This window comes from Marmota flaviventris, chromosome 9 (genome assembly GCF_047511675.1).
Source record: "Marmota flaviventris isolate mMarFla1 chromosome 9, mMarFla1.hap1, whole genome shotgun sequence".
Lineage (NCBI taxonomy): Eukaryota > Metazoa > Chordata > Mammalia > Rodentia > Sciuridae > Marmota > Marmota flaviventris.
The window spans coordinates 17,714,966-17,724,210 of record NC_092506.1 but is presented as its reverse complement, the minus strand read 5'-3'; the positions used below and the strand labels follow the sequence as shown (position 1 = coordinate 17,724,210).

General features: G+C 35.1%; 1 pseudogene; it reads right to left on the bottom strand.

Annotated features, from left to right (window-relative positions):
• Positions 1 to 6,468: 6,468 nt before the first annotated feature.
• Positions 6,469 to 7,404, bottom strand: LOC114093592 (olfactory receptor 4S2-like; annotated as a pseudogene).
• Positions 7,405 to 9,245: the final 1,841 nt, after the last annotated feature.

The following is a 9,245-nucleotide window of genomic DNA, read 5'->3' as shown; positions in this document are numbered from 1 at the left end:
GTGTCCTTAAATTGTATACTTTCAGTGAGTGATTTCTATGCTATGTGAATTCAATCTTAATGAAGCCTCAAAAATATAAAACCTAGCGAACACTTCTATAGAACAAAAAGCATCAGAACAACTATCACTGAAAGTGTATTACCAGGAGAGAAAGATGTGATAATATTCTGTTAAATTTGATAACAAGGATTAAGAATCCCTAATTATCATTAGTATAGTTCAAAAGATGTACCTCTTATTTTATAATTTAATACATGAAATTCATACAGAATAACTCTTAGTTTTATCTTTGGGAGATGAGCCATATGTAGCACGAGTCAAAGCCACCAGCTTTTAATCTGTAACATGGCGCCACATGGGCCACAGGAAAGACTTCTGCTTCAGCTGTCAAGCAGAGGTCACGTGATGCTCAGGAGGGGAAATTTTCATATTTGCTGCTGGAGAAATCCAAGTTTCTGTTGTCCCAAGGAATGTAGTACCCAAGGAGTTGTGCAGTTTGAAGTTGGGGCTCAAACCTCTATACTAACAGATCCAACTTCATCTGAAAAGCCCCAAATTTCTGCCCTTGAAAGTGCCAGGAATATTTTTTTCTACTTCTGAGTAGTAGTTTTTATATTTTTTTAAAAAAAGCTACATGATGATTGATCCAAACAATACATGTGGACTCTAAAAATTGCAGCCCTAGCATTATCTTGTAGAGTATATTTCAGAGATGGAAAGGACAAATATAGGTAAGAAGACCTGAAATCTTTCTTTTTTTTTTTTTTTTTTGCAGGGGAAGGAGGGTGGGTGCCAGAGATTGAACTCAAGGCCACTCAACCACTGAGCTATATCCACAACCCTATTTTATATTTTATTTAGAGAAATGGTGAGAGGATCAGAAGTCTTGAACTTGCAAACTATGTGAAATTTTAGATTATTGGAGTCAGTCCTCTGCCACTTCCCAAAACAATAGCTTTCTTTTGACTGATGAATGCATGATGAGTTCACCTGGAAGAGGGTCTCCAAAGATTGATGTTTGTTCTTCTTCCAAAATGGTACCATAGCCCTTCAATACCTACAAGCCAAAATATAGAGCCAAATAACACCACTATACAAAGAAGCCCTTAGTGTGAAAAGAGATAGCTTCACCACAAAATCATAGCTAAATTCACTAATGTGAACTGTGCATGCTTGGAGAACACTTTTAAAGAAGGAATCTTGGGATTTTTGGACTTGATTGTCTGATTAACTCTAATTGGATAAGGGAGGCTATTGAATAGGCTGTGTATTTCAAAGAAGTCTCCATGGGCATCAATCTTCTTTAAACTTGGACAAAATTACAAATTATAACAAATGATATGAGCAGGCACTTCCTGAAGGAAAGTAAAGGTTGAGAAGACTTCACTTACTAGAGTGATGCTGCACTGGGGAAAAGGGGACACCAGACCTTTGAGGACAATTGTATATAATATCTAACTTATTTCAGATCAGAAAAGACTAAAGTGCTATTATCATTCTCCAAATAAGTTGGAAGCTTGTGAAGGACATATCATAAACTGTCCTTTTGTATACTACTTCCTCAGAGTAAGTTTCATGAGTCAGAAAATCTGTACTATTATTATTATATATTTACTTACATATAAATAATAATAACATCTGAAGAAATCTCATGCTGTGACTTTAATTATAGAAGCCCCTACATCACAGATAAGAGAAAAAGTTAGAAACACACCAATATTGCCAGGGATTTCAGAGATAAAGCAACCACAATAGATTTGAAACATTCAAGTTTTAAAAATTATTATCCATTAATTGATCTGACTAATGAAAAACAACAACAAAATAAAACAAAATGAACAAACAACAACAACAATCCCTCCCCCAAAGAACAACTATTCTTTACATTTGTTTGCTTCTTTGAACTTGGACTTAGATTATATGATATTCTAATTCCATCCCCCATCAAATTCTGAAACTTCTTTTGTCTTTCTTGATCTCAGACACATAGAAATTATCATATTTTATAATGACCAGTATAAAGACAGCATGTTTTGGTAGCTGTGTCTTTTTTTAGGAAACAAATATATTTTAACAGAGATCCGTCTCCTAGATAAAAACAATTCTCAAACACTTCCTTTTGAGATTTACATTGCTATACATACAATAAATCAATACAAAAAGTATGTTGTTCAGTTTAATTTTAAAAAAAATATGTTTCCAAAAAAGATCACATTGTGATTACGCTACACACAATATATTTATCAGAATTATTTTAATTAATTTCCTACCAAATTGATGATGTATTCAAGGTATTAGAAGTATCGAGGTGGATGAATAACTATTTTTTACTATTTTTCTTTTTAATTAACTAACAGAACTGCACACATTTAGCATGTATGCATAGTGTTTTATATTAGAAAGTGTGTAATAACTAAATCCAGCAAGACAACTCTACCTTTAACTTCACATACACATCATTTCATGGGGAAAACATTTGAGAACTACTCTTGTTATTTTGAGAACAAAATCTACTGTCATTAATTATAGTCACCATGTTGTACAATAAATCTCTTGAACTTTTTCATTCTATCTACTCAAATTTTGTATCCCTTCACTATCTTCTCCCCAGCTCCTCTCACACAACTGCTCCACCAGTGCCAATCACCATTCCACTCTACCTCCATGAGGTAAACATATTTCTTGAAACTTACAAAATATTTTCATGGTTACATTTTGCCCCTCATGTTAAAAGTCTTTGTAATTCTCCAAATGATACCCTTTGTAAATGTGCAAGGTAAAAGATTCCTCATCATGATTTATGGCCTTAAGTTAGGTAGGAACACAGATAAGAAAATGGATGTTCCTGATGTGCAATTAGTTATTCCTCTCTGAGCGTGAGGCATGTAAATAACATTAAGGGGTTTGTTTCAGCTTTCAAACTAAATGACCTCACCACGTGTGGGTATCCTCATCCTAGGAAAGAAGAAAGGCTATCACATTAAGAAGCAAGCTCACAACACACCACACACACACATGCACACAGACATACAAGGAAAATGAATGTGGTGTTGGACAAATAAATCAGTTTAACTGTGGTAATTATTTCATAATTGTATGTATGTATCAAATCATCACATAATATATCATGAATATTTTAATATTTTAATTTTAATTTGTCAATTATACTGCTATAAAACTGGGACATAAGAACAAGTAAAACTTGCTAAAAATTGGAATGTAAGTTCCAATGTGGTTCTAATTCATTATTGTTAATCCTCATAATTTATCTAAAAAAATATCAGGGTGAAAGAGAATTTACCCAGGCATTGTTAGTATTATATTCTTCATTTATATGATCCATGGAGAAAATAGTGGGAGAGAGGCAGGCTGTGTACTTATGTTTATGTATATATGTGGGTGTGTGTAAGTTGATTACTGATGAGAGAACTCAGGGGTGCTATAGCACAGAGCTACATTCCCAGCCCTCTCATTTTTTTTTTTTTTTTGAGACAGTGTCTCACTAACTTGTGGAGGCTGGCTTCAGACTAGTGATGCTCCTGTCTTGGCTTTACAAGTAGCTGATATTACAGGTGCACACCATTCATAACCGTTTAATATCTGGATATAATGGATAGAAACCAGAACATACTGTCTCTCATGCCCGTTATCTGTACCTGAACTTTTTACATTATTTCTTTCAAGGTACCTCACTGAGTTTTTGAGGTTATATATTTTGACAGTAGTATTCTTGAAAGAGCAAGGTTGGTGGTATTATGCAAAATTCCATCACACAACTCATGGTTAATTACAAAACAAAACAAACAAACAAACAAACAAACAAAAAACAAGAAGAACATTTAATGTTTTTGATGTGTCCTTGGGAAGACAGGATTCAGATGACCTCGTCTGATGAGGCTGTGCTTAATTCCAGATTCCAAGGTGGGCCCAGGTTCCCCCAGGTAGCTTTTCTTTCTCATGCATAAAGCAGCAATGTTCTTTTACTCTGCCAGTCAGACTGAACAGCTGCTTACCATACAAGAACTGGACTCAACAGAACACTGAAAAAGGAAGCATTCTCACTCAGAAAACATGAAGCACTTTAATTCTAGATCCTCTTGCATGTGATAACTGTTTTCATTTCTGGATGTATTTGATAGAGAAAAGGATGGCATGTGGAAGAACATTAAAACTATGCTTATATATTTCACTGAGCCTTGCTTGGAAAAGTGTCTGCATTGGTTTGTGCTGCTCAAGGGGAGAGGAGCATAGCCACTGAATAGAAGAGATAGATAGAAAAACTTTAGTATTTTAAAAATTAGAATGATTTCCATTTTTTTCATCCAAGAAGTTTACAACAAAAGTCACGTCTGCAATTATGTGAAAGCCAGGCTGTCATACTCCAAGGTGGAGGTCAACACAGTGGTCCTGCATCCACAGAATCAAATGCTCTGTTGACAGTTGCTTTCACTAGACTGGGGAGAGTGAGTTCTTGTGATTCTTATTCATCTTCTTAGGAATCACAGAAGACTCTCTGAGCTCCTCTGATGGGGATTGACTCACAGAAACTTTTGTGAACAAGGATGTTTATAAGTCACTAATGGAAACTTGAGTCCTCTTTCATGTGTTCTACTTTATCTTGGTAAAGCACAAATTAGGAAACTGAACCTTTTCCAGGGGCATCAGCATTCTGATGTCACAAATACACCCACAGTATTATTCCACTAGTTCTATGGCATAATGGAAAGACTAGTATAGAAAAAAGTTACCAAATGGAAAACATATATTTATAGGCCAGTTTTCTAAATTCAATTCAGTTTTCACAGAACAGATGTTGCTTTTTGAATTCCATTCATGCATACATCTCTTATTTTCAAAGTACATCAAGAATCATCTATTCCGAGATTTTTTAATCTAAGTATACAGATGTTCCATTGACTGCATGAAAATAACTAGAGAGTATAGTTAAAAATACAGATATCTGCATAGCTCATGTTTCTGCTTAAATAAGTCAAATGCTTGTAGAACAGTTTGTTATATTTCCAGCAAACCCCACAAGGTGACATTAATGATCAACAATCATCAAGAGCACAAATCTAGTTTTCATTTCACAGTTGATGTAACAGAGGCACACAGAAGCCCAGTGCATGTTTCTCCAAACAGGGGCAATTCCCATGGATATGCATAGTTTTAAAGCAATTCTTACACTTTCATTACAAAAAAAATACTTATACAGATGTCTTGTATATTTGTAATATTTCCATCTTTATTTTTGTGCATTCAACCACATGACATATGACTTTTGAGCACCACATCTTTACATCTTTGCCATATGTAAAGCTTATACTCCACCACAACCAAAACACAAACCTAAATTGAGACAGCATCTGCACTATTAGATTTATGGATGTGACAAGGAAATAACAACAGAGAGACAAGCACTGATATGTTTATTTATCATAAAGGATAATGCTCAGGTAATGGCTAATGGTGAAGGAGAAATCTACCACCAGGGCACATAAAAGTTAACGTTAAGAAAAGAATATCTATCCAGTATGGGTCTCTATGGGACCCAGAAGTGGAAATAGTGTTAGTCCAGTCAATGACAAATGGCCCACTGTATTCAATAAAGATGTTTGGTTCAAATATTATAGGAATAATGGTTTCCAGCATTTAATTAGGTTGTATTTTCACTTGTGATTGAGTCATAGTAGCCTGGTTCTCATTAGTGGCTTTTTTTAAAAATTCATTTTCTTGAGTTTGGCTGGTAGTTACTTTATAGCTTGTACAGATGACAAGCAAAGTTTACAGTCAGAAGCAGCAAGTTAGTGAGATGGTACAGTTCATCGGGGGCAGAGACAGTAGCGTGTGTGTAAAGAAAATCAAACCTAAAAAGAATGGCAAAGACTTTTCCCCAAGACTAACAGATGAAAGCATTTTTTTTATCTTTCAAGATTGTATTTTATCTCTAACTTTCTGAAGACAACTCTGTTACCATTCCAAGTTTAGTAGGCAGAGTTTTCACTGTTTTGTGAGACTTATATCAAAATTCATTAGCTAAGATTTGATATTTTTATGACTTCTATCATTCACCCAATCTTTGCATTGTTGATTCTTTAATCTGTACCAAATATAGTTTTAATGCCAGAAATAATTTTATATATTTCATAGTAATTTTGTAATCAATTAGATAAAATGATAAAAGAAAAAGAGCAGTTGGAGAAAACAATGACACTTACTCTGATGATGTTGAGATTCTGTGCATATTCCGACTCTTGTGTCTTTGGATATTTAGAACATTATCTGATTATGAAATAATAAAATATAATGATATGGTAAAGAATACCTTAATTCTGTGCAATATGTATTTCTCTCTCTTGTTATTTCTGAAAATTTGTTGATGTTATTATTTGATTCATTGAAGATATGAGTTAACTAAGGTAAGGCTGACCACATTTAAGATCATCCAGTTTAAATTAGTATTTCCAACTATTTGCTGTTGGCATTCCAGAAAATCTTCTTGATCCATATTTTTTTCATGGCATTCTTTACTTCTGCATTTCTCAGTGTATAAATCATGGGATTTAGCATGGGAGTGATAATGGTGTAAAGTACAGCCACCATCTTATCTTCTGCAAATGTCACATCAGGGCGCATGTACGTGAAAGTACAAGGACCAAAAAAGATGATGACCACTGCAATGTGGGCTCCACAGGTGGACAGAGCTTTGCGTCTTCCTTCTGCTGACTGCTTCCTCAGAGACACCAGAATAGTAGTATAGGAGATGAGCAAGATCACAAAGCTCCCCAGAGTGACAGTACCACTGTTGGCTGTCACGACTCCACCAATAATATGTGTGTCTGTGCAGGCAAGTTTGAGCACAGGGCGGACATCACAGAAGTAGTGATCAATCTCATTGGGTGCACAGAAGGGTAGCTGAACTACTAGAGATATGGGGATAACAGTGTGGATGAGCCCACCTACCCAGGTCCCTAGCAGCATTTTATTGCACTTTTACCTGTCCATGATGGTCATATAGTGCAGGGGTTTACAGATGGCCACATAACAATCATAGGCCATTACTATAAGAATGAAGATCTCAGTGCTTCCAAAGAAATGCACCCCAAAGAGTTGCAATATGCACCCCTCATATGAGATAGTTTTGTTCTTTGCTAACAGGTCAACAATCATCTTGGGTGCTGTAGCTGAAGAGAAACAAATGTCCACAAAAGATAAGGAGTTGAGGAAGAAATACATGGGAGACTTCAGAAGGTTCCCCATGAAAATGGTCAGCATGATGAGGAGGTTTCCCAGAAGAATGACTGCGTAAAAGAATAAGAACACCACAAAGCAGACTTCTTCAACATCTGGATTCTGAGAAAGGACCCAGAAAATAAATTCAGTTACATTATTTATTTTTTCCATGTAATGAATCAAGTAGGCCAAGTGATCAACACAGTTAAATTATCTGAAAGAAAGACATCAGAAAGACTATTAGCATTTATTTCTAACTCAAGATAAATTAATGTTCACACAGTTAAAAATGGAAAAAAAAATGAGTACTGAGTGCAGATTGACATGAACACATAAATTTTAGTGTTTCTTTTCTCATAATTTACATCAATAATATATCAGAGTTATTCATTTCACATGATGGAGCAGAGAACAGAGAGACACAGCAAATTCCTGAAGTAACACATCTAACCAAGGTTCTCACATGCCTAACCTTTTCCTAAGATTAACTTATATCATTTTGGGTAAACATTTAGTTAGTGTTCTTTATGTAAAAGACACACAATGAGATTTAAAGCAACCCTTTGTTTGGAGGCAAGGTTTCCTGTGCTTTGGTGTTAGAAATACAAACATGCCTACAAGATTTCTCCTGAATACAGCCACATCTGGTCACTACATACACCCAAGTGTCCAGATTGGGTGACTTCTGCAGGCTCCATTTCAGATATCTGTGTGTGAATTTATGGACTCTGTTTGGGCTCAAGCTCTTGCAATGTGGAGTGTCTGAGGGCTTACCAGGATTTACTATGGCTTTAATTATTACTCAACTTTTGTGTAGTAACTGAAAACAAATTCCCTGAATCTGAAAAATATGGAAAAAACAAAAATGTAGGAGTGGCTCTTTTGTGACAATATTCCTCATGTGTCCTTCCAAGTTTTCAAATCTCATGCTAAAATATTTTAGTTCTCCCATTTTGGGTGAATATAACATTCCAGGAAGAGGTTGTCCTTTAGTGATTTTTATTATTATGGGTTTAGGAAATGCATGATGTTTAATGTAAGTGTATAAACCTTCCATGTTGGAATTTCAGACACACTAGTGAAGTCACTTTTATGTTTTGGTGGAAAAGGCATACAGAGGAGTTTTCATTTGGGAGTCTTCAAGGTTCTTTATTAACTCAAGGCACAGATATGAATGTTTCTTCTAGTTATAGATCATCCCCCTGCAATCTGATTCCCTTAACATCTATCTGGCTTTTTGCTTCCTACTGCTAATAACTCTGTGCTCTCAGGTAGCCTTTTGCAGGAATAATGTGTCAGGAATTGTCAGCTTTTTGACAACTACAGGTTTTATCAGATCTGTATACTAGAGATCCTAGAGTATAGTCATCACAGGTCTGCTTACTTTTGTGCATTACCAAATAGTAACACTTATGTTAATAATAGTAATAACAATATTTCAAATCAGATTTAAAATCAGCCACATCCTGTGCTTCACAGGTCCTTTCCCTGTTGTTTTTCTTGCTGAACTTACAAAAGAGTAGTACTCTCCACAGAGAGCAATTAATTTTACAATAACTCAAATAATAGCAGTTTTCAACAGCTGTGAATAATGTTGCTTGCTTCTGTTGTAGAAGAAAATGAGCATTCACACATTATCCTGGGATCTGTTCCCTTCTGTTCATTCTACAAAGTCCTAGAGAAATTGTTCTATCTTCTGAAATTAAGACCTATCTCAATGTAATCCATTCTCCCCTTTCTGATCATTTCTAATGTGATAAAGTCTCACTGTCCTTTGTAATGATTGAAATGTTTTATTCACATCCATGCTACTCTAGCTCTTGTTTGTGCACAGATGAACTTTATTATTTATCATCTAAATTTAATTTCTCTATAAATCAGTAGAATAGTTTCTTCCAACTATATTAGAGATGTTAAAATATAGCCAATGCACCAAATTCCCATGTTACCAAATAGTATATTAGTAATAGAATAAAAGAATCTCACCGTATTTTCCAGAGCTTGTATTTGTC